We start from the raw sequence: 15219 nt of genomic DNA, 5'->3' as shown, positions 1-15219 counted from the left end.
CTGAGTACTGCTTAATTTTTGAGTGCCTCTTTTATTCAAGTTTTTTTCATTTTTCTAAATAAGTGATTTGGCCTACAACGATGAGAGATAACTTTTTTTTAATGCATTTATTTATTGGGGGGGGGCAGAGAAAGAGGGAGAGAAGGAATACCAAGCAGACTCTTTCTCCTGGCGCTCGAACTCCTGGAGCAAACCGTGACACCATGACCTGAGCCAAAATCAAGAGTCTGATGTTTAACCGACTGGGCCACCCAGGCGCCCCAAGAGAGAACTTTTCTTTAAATACAGGGGTCATTACCTAAATAAAACTGATTATTTAGGCATGAACTGACCTCTAATTTGGAACTGTTAAACAAACAAACAAAAAAGACACAGAAAAGTGTTGCTGGGGCCTGTTTTTTCTGGTCCTGTATTGAGAAAAATCAAACAAAAAGACAGACATACACAGAAACATATACTCTACCCATCTGCTTAATTTGGAAAGGAAAATTAAATGCACACATGTACAGTATACACACACATGCACACACACAACTCCCATGGAACAGTGTTTAGGATACAGGAGTCCAGTCTACGGCCATACCACCCTGAACGCGCCCGATCTTGTCTGATCTCGGAAGCTAAGCAGGGTCGGACCTGGTTAGTACTTGGATGGGAGGATACAGGAGTCCAATGACCAGACACAGTGAAAATGAGGATCTTTCTCCACTGTAAGCCTGCACCTGTGGGGTTCAGGAATCTGTCCATCCCCCACAGGAACCAAATTCTCTTTCAGCCTTCCCACCTTTGCCCCTCCTGCACTCGCAAACAGCAGAAGCCCCTGCCTTCGCGGACTTCTATTTGAGGTTTCAATGTGATCCCTGTGTTCTCACCTGCCTTCCTCGCTTGGGAAAGCACAGGCTTGAACTTTCCATTTATTAAAGTGCAGTCTCACAAACCCTTCTCCTGCAGACAGTAAGCTCCTTGTGGAGAGGAAAGAACCAAGTGTTCACAACCAGCACACCCAGTAGGCCCTCAGCAAGGCTCTGGGGAAGAGATTTCCGGCCAGGCGCTGCGGAAAGCCTGGGGTTCAGTGAGCCGCCCCAACTGCAGGAATTTTGACCAGGAGGAGACTGGGCCAGGCGGGGAGGGGAGGAGAGGGAAGCTGGGAGGGAGAACTGCAGGGGAAAAGGAGAGGAAGTCTTTGTCCCCGCTCCTTGCAGGAGCATTAGAGACGAGTTAAATTGTCAGCTAATGAGATTTCCTAACCACGTGCTCCCTTTTAAGTCTAGGCCCCCAATTGATTTGATCCCCAGATGGCTGCAGGGGGCACAGCTGCCTTTCAGCATCCCTAAGGGCCAGAGAATTCCCAGAACAAGTGCAGGAAGGCTCGGAATCATGGCTAGGAGAACTTTAAATAGGTTATCTCGTACATTAATTGAGACCTAGCAATAACACCACTGGCCCCTCTGTTTGCAGGAGTCGGCCACCTCTTGGGGTGACTGAGGCAGGCCTGGGGAGCAGAACAGGGTTGGGAGCATTCTCTGTGGGCTTCTGCACCCGCTGGACAGACTTGGGTTCCAGTCACTCACCTAGTTTCTGTCTGTCCGTTGGCTTTTGGGGGCCAGTTAAGACCCCTGAGGTCAGGGCACATGGGTGGCTCAGTCGGTCAAGCGTTGGACTCTTGGTTTCGGCCCAGCTCATGACGATCTCACAGTTTGAGGGTTCGAGCCCAGCACTGGGTTCCACACTGACAGTGCAGAGCCTACTTGGGATTCTCTCTCCCTCTCTCTACCCCTCCCCCACTCACTTTGTCTCTCTCTCTCTCTCCCTCTCTCTCTCTCTCTCAAAATAAATAAATAAGCTTTAAAAAAAAAAAAAAAAAGACCTCTGAGGTTGACATTCAAAGAATATGTTATTGGACCTAACCCAGTAATTTGCCCCAACCAGCAAAAGGGGGTTGAAACTGGAAACACTTTTTCAATAATATCCTATGTTGTAGCCAAGTCTGAGATTGTGTCTCTTAAACTATCTGATTATGAGCTGTACAGGAGTTTTTCTTGGTTTTGTTTTTGTTTTTCCTGTATGAAACTGGCTTCTCTCTTAACCTTAAAAAAAAAAAAAAAAAATAGCCGTGTCGGGCTGGTGGAGCCGAGGAAAAACAAGTCAAAACACATTGACGGCATTTCGAAGATATTCAATGAAATCAATTCTCCCTTTCTACCTTCCTTAGTTAGTCAACAGCCTGCACCTTTAGTTTATTTCTCCTTTATTCAAAGATAATTACTTAGCAACTTTGGTGTTTACCAGTCAAAAACAAACTCCCTGGCGGGGCTCTTCATTATGGGGTACAACAGAGCATATTCTAGAAACCAGAGATTTACTAAACTTCTGCCACAAGACACAGCTCAAATTTCGCTTCTACCAGGAAGTGTTCCCTCCCGGCCTCCAGGTATCTCTTTGTTCAAACCTCCCTCCGTCCGGGTCCTAATCACTTTGCACAGTGGCCACTGGTTCATGGGGCAACCGCTTCCCACCTGGACAAGTCTCCCTCCTCCAAACCCAGGCCTGGGCCTCTGCATAGCCTTAAAGGAAGAAGGAAGAAAGAAGAAACAACTAAAACCTAATGGAAATTCAAACACATAAAATGGAGCTGGAAGCGATTAGATAACTATAATTAAACCTAAGGCCAAGTAAAACAAGCCCTGTTTGAAGCTGAAAGCAGTCTTCAAGCTTTCTAAAATAAAATAGGAGCCAGGGAAGTGGAGAATAGGAGAAGGGGGAAAGACACAGGCTAGCTATATCTTCTAGAATAGATTCCCTCTAACTGGGAGACACCATTCCAGTGTTTCATCTGTGACAGTGCTGTGCTAAAACTAGGGGTTTTTAACTGTCGTTTAAAACCCGCCACAAATGGGAATACACGTTATTCCCACTTTACAGACTCGGAAACTGAGTAGCTCAGCCTAGATCACTCAGCTTGTGAGTGACACTGAGCAGATACGGGAACCGAGTTTGTCCGACCTCTGCGCCCAGGCTCTCGACCTCTGCTCCAGTTCAAACTGTGCACCAAGTCAGCACACTCGGGTAACCCGATCGCTACCGCTCGGACTCAAGGATGCCCCACAGCTGCTCTGCGGGACCGCGTGGGTACCATTAAAAGCGGGCATGGATTGGCCAGCGTCCCCAAGGGCTCGCGCGCGTCCTTCAAGACTTGGCAGCACGCAGGGAAAGGCAGGCTCGGAATTAACCTGGGCTGATCCGGAGGCAAGGCCAGAGGATGCTACTGGAAGGGAGGTGAGCTTGGCTCGGTCAGCGCCCCGACGGCCGTCAATCTGAGGACCCCTGGCAGGGACAAGGCTCCTCTGGGTGCACAGGGCCTGGGGGCCGCCGTGCGCGGCAGGGACTGGGCGCGAAGGCGCCGTCTAGTCGTCTTTTCCCTGCAGCATCTCTCCAGGAGGCCGGGGGAGGGGGCGTCACCTGACAGCACGCACCAACTTCTCCCAGCTCGGAGGGGGCGCGTGGCGGCAGCCTCGGGCCGGGGAAGCGCAGCGCGCGGCTCTCGCCCAATGGCGAGGTCTGTAAACAAAAGCGGGCCCCACGCGGGTCCCCCAAAGGGCGGTGAGCTGCGCAGCGCAGCACGACCCTGGCGGCAGAGCCCGCGAGAGGGCAAGGCGGGGTCGGGATCGGGAGCCCGGAGTCCTCGCACAGCCCCCGGGATCCCGCACCCGGACCAGTCATTGTCTGCGCGCGCGCAGAAGGCCGTTTTAAATGCCTCCTCCCAGGTTAGCCACGGGTCCCCGGCCCGGTGTGCCGGCCCCCAGGCTCTCCGTCCCGCGTGTCCCGCCCTGAGCGCTGCACGGATCGCCAAGGTGAGAGCCGACAACGTCGCCGAAAACCCAGGCCTGGAGGTGCCCAAGTCAGGGACGGAGACACACACACATACACACACGCGCACGCACACGCACGCCCTCCCCGAAGTTGATAAAAATCAGCCGACAAATACAAAGTGCCGCCGCCGCCGCAGGTCAGCGCCGACCTCCTGCTGCCGAGAAGACCGAATGCCAACGCCTGGACACTGTCACTTTCATTCGGCACCGGGCACCTGGGCGCCGCTGGCTCGTCCCCCTCCCGACTGCTCCCTCGCACGAGGGATGTTTCCTCTAGCTTACCCTCGCCAGCTCCTCACCTTCCAAGTGTGTGAACGCGAAAACAATACGAGTAAAACCCAATCGGGGGGAGCTAGGACCCGCCGGGAGCCCCAGTGTGCGGGAGACGGGGGTCAGGACGTGCCCGACACGGGTAGAGCGGCTCCGGGCATCCTCACCCCGATCCCTCGGGACGGCTTCGGACAGCCGGCACAGGCCCGCGGTACTCACCCGCGACGCTCGTCCCGGATCTCCGCGACGCCGCCGGGGACAATGCGGGGACGCCGGGCTCCTGGGGCTGCGGGCGCCGAGGCGTTCGCGGCGCTGCAGAGCTGCGCGCCCGACGGCGGCGGCGCTGCTCGGCCCGGCCGCACTCCGGCCCGCTCGCCGTCTGCCAATGGGAGCTGTCAGGGCGCCTCTGCCGGCGGCCTTGTGGGCGGGGCCACGGGAACCCGTGGGAAACGGAGCTCCGATTGGGCCGCCTGACAATCGCTCCGCCTCCAGGCGGCCAATCGGAGGCGGCGGATACAGGAGCGGGGCGTTCGGAGTTGGGCTGAAGAGTGACAACAGGAGCACGCTGGGTACCCGGGCTGCATCCCGGCCGGTAGCGCCAAGCTGGAAGGATGCGGGTGCCGCGCGCTCCGGCGCTGCCAACCCACGAGGGTCTGGCAGCGCGGCCTTGGGAGAGCGGGGGAAGGTAGCAGAAGCGCGGCGGGCTGGGGAACCGCGAGGGAGCCCCTAACAAAGCAGCTTCGGGAGGGCCGAGCGGCCTCCGCCTCCTCCGGCTATAGGTCGACGAAGCTGCCTGTCACTCTGCATAGGTGGAGGTGGCCAATGACGTACAGAGAAGGAGCTCGAGTTGGCGCGCGCGCGCGGCTCGGCATCCGTGGGATTGGTCGGAGGTAAAGGATTTTCCTGCCACCTAAGGCTGAGAGGAAAGGGGAAAGGAACGGGGAAGGGGAAGAGCCAGAAAACGTACCTGCGACACGTGGTCTGGCTTGGGAGGCGTGTGTCTGGCTCTAGGGGGAGACAGGAACTTTTTTACGAGGCAGGAAAACCCTAACGTAATGCCTCCCTGTGGATGCTGGGCGATGTTTGCGCCAACCGAGCTCCAGGTGGGGCACCGTGGCCTGAACGGAATCCTGGGGAGTCCTCGACTCCCCGGGATGACCCACCTTGCCCAGCGAGTGAACTTAAAATCACGGCGTGGGGCTTGGGCCTTAACATCCACCCACTGGGCAGAGTACGTGACTCGGGCTAGGTTCACACAGACCTCTTGCTGCCTTCTGTAAAATCCGGAAACGACCCTGGCAGTTTACCTTTCGCGAGGTTCCGAGCGACACCGAAGCCCGGACGCTGACGGTGGAGACACTAACGAAGCTTTCCCCACGCTGGGCCAGTGCTTCCTCCTCACCTTAAGAGCCTTGGACTTCACCATTAAGAACAAAGGCTGGGGAGAATATTCTTTACAGCCCGAGGGGTGGGAAGACCTGGGCTCCCGGGGTTATCTGGTTGAAAACAAAAGGAACCGCAAAAGGAATTGCCAGTGGCCTACAGGGTAAACCTGAACTGGAAAACGAAAAATCATCCTTGACTTCCCCCTCCTCCTTCTCTTCTTGCCTGCCTCCCAAATCCATGCCCTCCTCCAGGTTTTTTCTCACCCGACCACAGGTCTTTCTGCCCCCACCCTCTTGAAATCTATTCTCCCCTCTGCGGAATCATCCTTCTAAACTGAAAAATCGTATTTTGGGCCCTCACCATTGGGTTCTTCCCTTTCCCCAGAATACCCTCCCCTCCCTCACTTAACAGCTCCTACCCATTCTTCAGAACCCAGTTTTGCAGGCAATACATTCATGCAGTAGACATTTGCTGAATCCCAGCAGTACAGCAGTCTTGTAGACACTGGAAACCTCCTGTATGGTCAAACTTAGAGCCCCCCCCCCCCCCAAGCTCCTACTCCCTCCTTGTATTACCTGGGCTGAAATTGCCAGTTAAGTATGTCCTCCGCCACCAGCACAGAACTCCATTCCATCCAGAATCTTCTCTGTCTTGTCCTCTGCTGTTTCCCAGTGCCTAGCACAGTACTTGATATATTTGGGGCACTCAAAAATATTCAGTCAATAAATATAGACGAGCTATAATTAGAGGTAAGAGCTTTGAAGATTTGAAGTGCTTCTAAAGCATCAGTTTTGAGAAGTAGAGTTAGGATAGTAGATGGAAGAGGAGTATGTCCGCCAGATGCCATGATGGTGTTGCAGGGAGGTTTCTGAGTGAAGTTTGTGAGATTTTCCAAGACACCCTTTCAAAAAACTACCTTCATCTCAGCGAATACCTTGCCCAAGCTTCTCAATGGAGAGAATTCTTGGGTGAAGCTTTTCATCCCAGGAGAAAGAGCAATTTCTTTTCTTTTCTCTTCTTTTTTTTAATGTTTATTTTTGAGAGAGAGAGAGCCCAAGCAGGGGAGGAGCAGAGAGAGGAAGAGATAACACAGAATCTGAAGCAGGGTCTGGGCTCTGGGCTCTGGGCTCTGGGCTGTCAGCACAGAGCCCAATACAGGGCTCAAACTCAGGAGCCCTGAGATTATGACCTGAGCTGAAGTCTATGCTTAACCAACTGAGCCACCCAGGTGCCCCAAGAGTATTTAAGTGGTTACAAGCCATCATATTGGACGGGGTGGGGGGGTAAATACACACACACACACACACACATACATATACTTCTGAGCTCAGCGTTTTCCCCAAAGTATGTTCAAAAGTGCGTTCGGCTATTCTCTGGAGCCAGACTGCCTACTCTCAAATCATAGCCCATCATTTTCTAGCTGTGACCTTGGGCAAGTTACCTCAGATCCCTGTGCCTCGGTTTGCCCATCTTTATAAAGCAGATGACAACAGTCCCCACTATATAAGGTTGGTATCGGGATGAATGAGTTAGGATCAGTCATGAGCTTAGAAGAGTGCTTGGCATATGGTAACATTAAAGAATGTTCATTAAATAAATGTCTTCCACTGGAGACACATGTGGCGGGACCTGCTGAAGCCATCCGTGTCAGTGACAGGCTACTACATTTAGGCTTTCCTGGGAGTAAGCAGTTGGATTTCTCTTCTCTGCCTCACTCCCGGCTGCTACCTGTTGTTAAGGACGTATCACTGTTGCCAGGTGAACTTCAGATTAATCCTGAGTGGCCATCTCATAGCCTTGGGCATAGCTCTTGCTGCTCCTAAGAAATCTGAAAAGCAGTTAAGAGAACTCAGGAGTTAGACTGGCTGATTTGAACCCAAGCTCCACCAGCTCTGAAGCCTTGAGCAGGTTACTTAATCTTTTGTAAGCCTCACTTTCTCATTCTATAAAATAGAAGTAACCCCCTAACCCATAAGGATGTTGAGGGACTTAAAAAAAAGGTCACACACAGGGGCGCCTGGATGTTTCAGCTGATTAAACGACTGACTCTTGATTTCAGCTCAGATCATGACCTCACGGTTCGTGGAATCGAGCCCCAGGTCAGGCTCTGTGCAGACAGTGCAGAACCCATTTGGGATTCTTTCTCTGCCCCTCCCCTACTTGCTCGCTCGCTCTCTTTCTCAAGATAAATAAATAAGCGTGGAAAAAAATTGTAATAAAAAGTCATACACAGCACATGGTATACACTCATAAAAGTTAGCTCTTGGGTTTAGCTAAGTTAACTAAACACTCTGCGTCACAGTGTCCTCATCTTTAAAATGGAATAATGAGGGGCGCCTGGCTGGCTCAGTGGGTAGAGCATGCAACTCTTGATCTCAAGGTCATGAGTTCAAGCCCCAAACCGGGCGTCAAAATTACTTTTTAAAAGGAAGAAAGGGAAAAAAGAAAACTGAATAATGACATTTCATTAAGTGTTTGAAAACGCTGAATGAGATGGTATGAGAAAAGCTTAGCTCTTTGCATAAAAGGGAGATGGTTACAGAGGAAACCACCATTTGGGCTCTTTCCATCATCCACTCTCTCTCTCTGAGACCCACCTACATCAACACACTCAGAATCTGCTCAGGGCTGAGCACGGGAGCCTTTCCCACAATCACAATTCTACCACTGAGGTTAACAGAATCAAACTTCTCCGGCCTTCGGGTACATTCCTTGACCTCAAAAACCGGAAAAGCAACTGTAGATCTCTGCTGTTTCTTTGCTAAACACACTTAGCTTGCCACTCCACACTGTGGCAGAGAATGGGGCGTTTTGATTAAAACACAGACAAATGCCATCTGGCAGAGTAGTCTGGCATCCCATCTCCTGAGGGCATGGTTGACATCTCAAGAAAACACAGCGTTGGCATTAAGGAAAAACACGGAGTGGTCAAAGGCGGAATTAAGGGTTTAGGACAAGAGAACCAGAAGAAATTACATTTCTAGTACCTGACCTCAACTCCAACCACAAGTCAACATTTTCTTCCCCGCTATTTATTGAAAGCCTCGCAAAATATAAATGTAGGTAAGTCACAAGTGGCCCTCCCTAGTAAGGCTACACCGGGGAGATGGGCCCATGTCCTTACTCCCAGCAGCCTCTGTTCCTGACCTGGTCTTCCTTTTGGACAGGTGCCCCCTAGGGGCACAGCTGGTGTTTGTTTGGGTCGCTGCTGTAATCCTCTTCTCTCAGACGTCTCTCAGAATAGAGTCTGGCACAGAGAAGACACTCAATAAATGTTCATGGAATGAATGAAGTTGACCCTCTTGAACTCCCTGTGACAGGGACTTTTAGCGTTTACTTTCTTTTTTGTCACTTAATTGCAAATGTCCTCTTTAAGAAAGAATGAGAAGCAGGGACGCCAGAGTGGCTCAGCGGGTTAAGTGTCTGACTGTGACTCAGGTCATAATCATGTGGTTCACAAGTTCGAGCCCTGTGTCAGGAGGGATTCTGTGTCTTCTTCTCTCTGCCCCTCCCCTGCTTGTGCTGAGTTTCTCTTCTTTCTCTCTCTCAAAAATAAACATTAAACATTTTTTTGAAAAAAGAATGAGAGGCAGCCCATGAGACCATCCATCTCCAGCAGGACTTCCTTCATGGTAGAGAGGGCAGCTTCAGTGTAGTTTTGTCTCCAACTAAATTTAGGCTCCCTGAGGCTATGCTTGGCTCTCCTGGAGCTTGTACACTGTATGTGTTCAACAAATGTTTCCTACAAAAGCACTCACTGGTTGAGTTCTCATGTACTCAGAACCAGGAGAGAGATGAGAATTGGGTTGGCCAAGGCAACTGTTGATAAGTTTGTTCTGATTCACCCTCAGTCTCTTGCCAAGACCCCCTTTGCCCCATTAACCCCCTTTAGACAGGGCTAAAATCTAAAATGGGAAAGTTCTGGGGCACCCCGGTGGCTCAGTCGGTTAGGTGCCCAGCTCTTGATTTCCGCTCAGGTGATGGATGATCTTGCAGTTTGTGGGATCAAGTCCGGCACTCGGCTGTGCACTGACAGCACAGAGCCTGCTTGGGATTCTCTGTCTCCCTCCCTCTCTGCCTCTGCTCAGAGCTCGCATGTAAGCACACTTTCTCTCCCTCTCTCTCTCAAAATACATCAAGTTTTTGTTTTGTTTTGTTTTGTTTTTTTATCCTTTCTTACGTTCCTGAGGTTTTCTTTAACAAACCAGCCAGGTCACTACTGAATTCTAAGTTCCTGACAATAGGTTCAGAGAAGCTAAAATCTCTGCCTTCGGGACCTGGTAAGCCATTGCTTGGGTGGTTTTCTTCTGCAGTACGATGCTCTAGAGCTTTGCTGTGTATTATTCTGTCACACAGCTGGAGACCTCTTTAAAACCTGACCTGGGTGTTTCCAAAAGCCCCACCTTTTGGACTGCCAACACCCCACCCCATCCAGAGAGCACAAACTTAGTAGATAGGACTGTGATTCTACCCACTGCTACCACAGGGTTTCCAAGTGACATAAAAGTGACATCAACTGGCTTACTTTATAAGCATCTGGAATGACAAGTAAAGGATGATGAACACGCTATCTCACTGAAAGTGATAATGAATTTGGGGGCGCCTGGCTGGCTCAGTCTGTAGAGCATGCAACTCTTGATCTCGGGGTTGTGAGTCTGAGCCCAACGTTGGATCTAGACATTACTTAACAATTTGCTTTAAATTAAGTAATTGCTACACCCAACGTGGGGCTCAAACTCCCAACCCTGAGACCAAGAGTTGCATGCTCTACAGACTGAGCCAGCCAGGTGCCCCTGAAAAGTGATAAGGTTTTTGAAACTACCTTGTAGGGAGAAGGGAAGAAGGAAACAAAAAGAAAAGAAGGAAGGAAGAAGTAAAGGAAGGAAGAAACAAAAAGAGACACAAAACACTACTCTGGAATTTCCATCAGGATATTTAAACTCGTCTGCCTCCTGAGCTGACTCTATCCAGGGCAAGCTTAATGGGCATGTGACCTGTGTGGTTTGAAGGGCTCCACACCTGGTTTAATGCTCTGCTATTGCTGTCTTGAAATTCCTAATTTATTTCTTCAATCCTAATTTTTGAACAGGGAGCCCTGCATTTTCATTTTACTTTGGGCCCCGCCAATTATGTAGACTGTCCTTCCCACATTCTTCCACTGTGGGGGCGGGGGTGGTCTCATCCTCCGTCCTCCTGGACCCCCAGCTTGGAGCTTTCACACAGCAGGCACTCAGCACAACTGTATTAAGGGGTTCAACATAAATGTAGAGTGTCATCTGTCACTGATATGTCAGAATTGATGGGTCAAGCCCAGGAGTTACATAGAGAGTTGCCTTTGAGAGCATGGGGATCTGGGGCAGCAATGACATTAAGCTGACAAGGGGACACATCTGGATCTTCTGACTAAAGATTTCCAAGAAGATAACCAAGGACAATCCAAGAGCCATGACGACCCCCGGGGAGGATACCCCTTCCCATCTCATCATGCTTCACCTTATGAGTCAACTCGATTAGGCTACAGAGTGCCCAGACATTTGGTCAAACAGTATTCTGAATGTGTCTATGAGAGTGTTTTACGTGAGATTCATATTTCAATCAGTAGACTGAGTAAAGCAGATTGCCCTTCTTCATGTGGATGGGCCTCATCCAATTGGTTGAAGGCCTGAATAAAACCATATGGCTGAACCTCCCGGAAGGAGGACTTCCTCTTGCCTGACTGTATGATCTGTGACACTAATCTTTTCCTGCCTTCAGACTCAAACTGAAACTTACACCATCAGCTCTCCTGAGTCTCCAGCTTGCAGATGACAGAGCTTGGGATTTGTTAGTCTCCATAATCACATGAACTAATTCCTAATAAACCTTCTCCCCTTACATCTCTCTCTCTCTCTCTCTCTCTCTCTCTCTTTCTCTCTCTTTCTCTCTCTTTGTATAAACAAACATCTCCTATTGATTTGCTTTCTTAGAGAACTTTGGCTAATACACATCCCAACAGTGTTCCCTACAACCATTCAACCATTCAGTGTTTCTCAACAGCTGGTCGTTTGAAATCGTGGTCTGTCAACCAGCAGCAGCATTGTTGGCTCATTTCAGAAATGCACACTCCTGGTCCCCATCGCGGACACACTGAATCTGAATCCCCCCATCTTATTAAAATCCTCAAGTAATTCATCCACACATAAATTGGGAAACACATCAGCCTTCTTTGAAAACGAAAGCCACCTAAGAGTAACAACAATATTAAAAACAACTTCCTAGGGGCACCTGGGTGGCTCGGTATTTAGTGTTTGACTCTTGATTTAGGCTCAGGTCACGATTTTGTGGGTTCGTGAGTTCAAGCCCCGCACTGGGCATGGAGCCTGCTTGGGATTCTCTCTCTCCCTCTCTCTGCCCCTTCCCCACTTGCACTGTCTCTGTCTCTTATTCATACATTAATAAACCTTAAAACAAATTAAAAAAAAAAACTCTAATAAAAGAATTAGTTTAATCAGTGTTTTCTTACCTGAGGTGACATGTGGAGAGCAGGGTGAAAGAGGGTCCAGAAAAGGACTGAGGAAGCCAGGACATTTTCCCAGCTGTGACAAGACTTCAGTCATGGAGACAAGACGGAGGAAGCCTCAATATGCAGACCAGCATGCCCAACCAATGCATAGAAATTCAAGGTCAAAGAGGCCGGGCCAGACAAGTCAGGCCACATCACAGCCGGGGAACTTAGCACTCCCTCCTCTGTGTAATGTGCTTGGTTGCGTTTTATTTTCTGTGTTTTCACTGAAATGGCAGTTTGTGGAGAAACTCTCCCACTTGGCTGTGAACAGGCTCTGAGCAACAGCAACACTTTCTGCAGAATTGGCAAGGACAGCACTGTGGAATATTTCAGAAACTTCAAGGCAAAGGGACAAACAAACAACCACAAAAAAGAAAAAAAATCCCTCGAAACGTGTTTTAGGGCGAAAGAGCTGGGAATCAGAAACAGTTACCGGGAATGCATCCATGGGGGTCTTCAAAAGAAAACCAATCAGATACTATGTTTTCCACCTCAGCCCCCCTCCCAGCCTGATGATCCACACGGGAAAGAACGAAATCTCCTCTGCAGACCAGAACTACTGCATGGCCGTGGGTCTCTGGGCTGCCCTACCAGGTCTCGGCCTAATGAACCCCCACTGTCTCTTTTTATTGTAATTGACACACACATTATGTTGGTTTCAGGTGTGCAACATAGTGACTCGACAAGTCTCTACACTCTGCTGGGCTCGCCGCGCGTGTGGCCGCCCCCTGTCCCCATACAACACCACTGCCAACATCCCTCTGCTGTGCCTTTGCGACTCTCCCTTCATTTATACGCCTGGCGGCCCGGGGAGGGCGAGAGCAGGTCAGAGCTGCCTCATTCCCACTCTTTTCCCCCGGCCCCCCCCCCCCCCCCCCCCCCCCACCCGGGGGGGAAGGCCTAATAACCACTCTTTCCCCCCCCCCCCCCCCCCCCCCACCAGCACCTGGCTGGAACATGCCATAACACACGCTTGCTGTCCACCTGCCCCACACCATCCATTTAGTTTCACTTCCACACAAGTGTTATCCAACCCCCAGTCTCACAGAATGGTATGGAAACGGTTGGAAGGTAGCCACGCTGCCTCAGCAAAACAACCAGTGGACCCAGAAGAAGTTTTACCAGGAAGCAAAGTGGTGCAGTGGAGCCACAGCCATAAACCTCTCTTCTGACAGCCCATTTTCTCACTATGCACGCACACAGACACACATGCACACACACGTTCTCTAGAGAAGCCGTAGCTAAAGACAGAGAGGCTGGGGCGGGGCACGGAGAAAAACAAAGACTGTGCCCTAAGTCAAATCTTGTCTCTGTTCCTTACCAGCTGTGTGACCTTGAGGAAGTTTAGTTAACATCTCTGTGCTTAATTGCCCTTGTATTATCTCAGGCCTGCTGTAACAGGGTACTATACACTGGGTCGCTTAAACATATATATATATATATATATTTTAAATTTTATGTTGGGGCGCCTGGGTGGCTCAGTCGGTTGAGTGTCCGACTTCGGCTCAGGTCATGATCTCACGGTCTGTGAGTTCGAGCCCCGCATCGGGCTCTGTGCTGATGGCTCAGAGCCTGGAGCCTGCTTCCGATTCTGTCTCCCTCTCTCTCTGTCCCTTCTCTGCTCATGCTCTGTCTCTCTCTGTCTCAAAAATAAATAAAAAACATTAAGAAAAAAAAATTAAAAAAAAATTTTTATGTTTATTTTTGAGAGAGAGAGAGAGAAAGAGAGAGAATGCAAACGAGGGAGGGGCAGTGAGCGAGAGGGAGACACAGAATCCAAAGCAGGTTCCAGGCTCCAAGCTGTCAGCACAGAGCCCGACACGGGGCTCAGACCTACGATCCGACCCGCGAGATCATGACCTGAGCTAAAGTCGTGCACTTAACTGACTGAACCACCCAAGTGCCCCTAAACATTTATTGTAATTTAGAATAAATTAAAGCAATTAATTTTCTTACAGTTCTGGAGACTAGAAGTTCAAGATCAAGGTGCCATCAGGTTGGTTTCTGGCAATAGCTCTCTTCCTGGCTTGCAAACAGTTGCCTTCTTGCAGTGACCTCACCCGGCGTTATCCTCTGTGCACAGAGAGAGAACCCTGGTATGTCTTCCTCTTCTCATAAGGACACTAACCCTATTGGATTGGGCCCCTGCCCTGTGACCTCATTCAACCCTAAGTACCCCCTAAATGCCCTGTCTCCAAATGCAGTCACACTGGGGGCTTAGGGCTTCAACCTATGAATTGGAGGAGGGCGGCTCAATTCAGTCCATCACAGCCCTCATCAGTAAAGCAAGGCCCAGAGTCCCGCACATCTCATGGGACCTTGTGAAGATGCAATGATTTGAAATAGTAAAGAACTTAGAACAGCACTTTGTGCACATTTAGAGACACGACAGACGACAGATTCCTGACTCATCTACAGAAAGCCAGATTCATTTCATTTTCCTTTTTTTTTTAAGATTTTATTTTTAAGTAATCTCTACACCCCATGTGGGGTTTGAACTTACAACCCTGAAATTAAGAGTCACATGCTCTTCTGACTGAGCCAGCCAGGAGCCCCTGGACTCATTTTGGACAAGCTCACTGCACATCTCTCCCAAGACACCCCAAAACCTTCATGAACTTAACATGTCCATAATCTCTATCTGCTCCAACACCTTCCCCAAACAACAACAAACAAATCCCAATAACCCCCCTTTTTTAAAGGTTTATTTATTTGGGGCACCTGGGTGGTTCAGGCAGTTAAGTGACAGGCTCTTGATTTTGGCTCAGGTCATGATCTCATGGTTCCTGAGTTCAAGTCCCATATTGGGTTCTGCACTGATGGTGCAGAGCCTGCTTAGGATTCTCGCTCTCTCCCTCTCTCTCTCTCTCTCTCAAAAATAAATTAATAAACGTTCTTTAAAAAAAATAAATAAATGTTTACTTATTTATTTTGAGAGAAAGAATGTGCCAGCACTGTCAGTGCAGAGCCCACACAGGGCTCCATCCTGGGAGCCCTGAGATCATGACCTGAGTCTAAATCAAAAGTTGGACACTTAACTGACAGAGCCACCCAGCTACCCCCAAAACCTCTTTTTTGTAATTAAGATTTTATTTTGGGGGGCTTCTGGGTGGCTCAGTCAGTTAAGGGACTGACTCTTGGTCTTGGCTC

The 15219-nt window shown here is 49.9% G+C and overlaps 1 protein-coding gene across 1 annotated transcript in view; it reads right to left on the bottom strand.

The window, feature by feature from the left end:
• Positions 1-4472, bottom strand: part of TIAM1 (TIAM Rac1 associated GEF 1) — a 395754-nt gene extending 391282 nt beyond the window's left edge. Inside the window, exon 1 of the mRNA XM_040484060.1 lies at positions 4359-4472. The gene's annotated coding sequence lies outside the window, so the exon portion shown is untranslated. The remainder of the gene's footprint in view (positions 1-4358) is intronic.
• Positions 4473-15219: the final 10747 nt, after the last annotated feature.

The sequence above is a fragment of the Herpailurus yagouaroundi genome, unplaced genomic scaffold (assembly GCF_014898765.1).
Source record: "Herpailurus yagouaroundi ecotype Mexico unplaced genomic scaffold, PumYag 162, whole genome shotgun sequence".
Taxonomy (NCBI): domain Eukaryota; kingdom Metazoa; phylum Chordata; class Mammalia; order Carnivora; family Felidae; genus Herpailurus; species Herpailurus yagouaroundi.
Note: the sequence above shows the minus strand (reverse complement) of the source record. Positions and strands in the feature narration are given on the sequence as shown.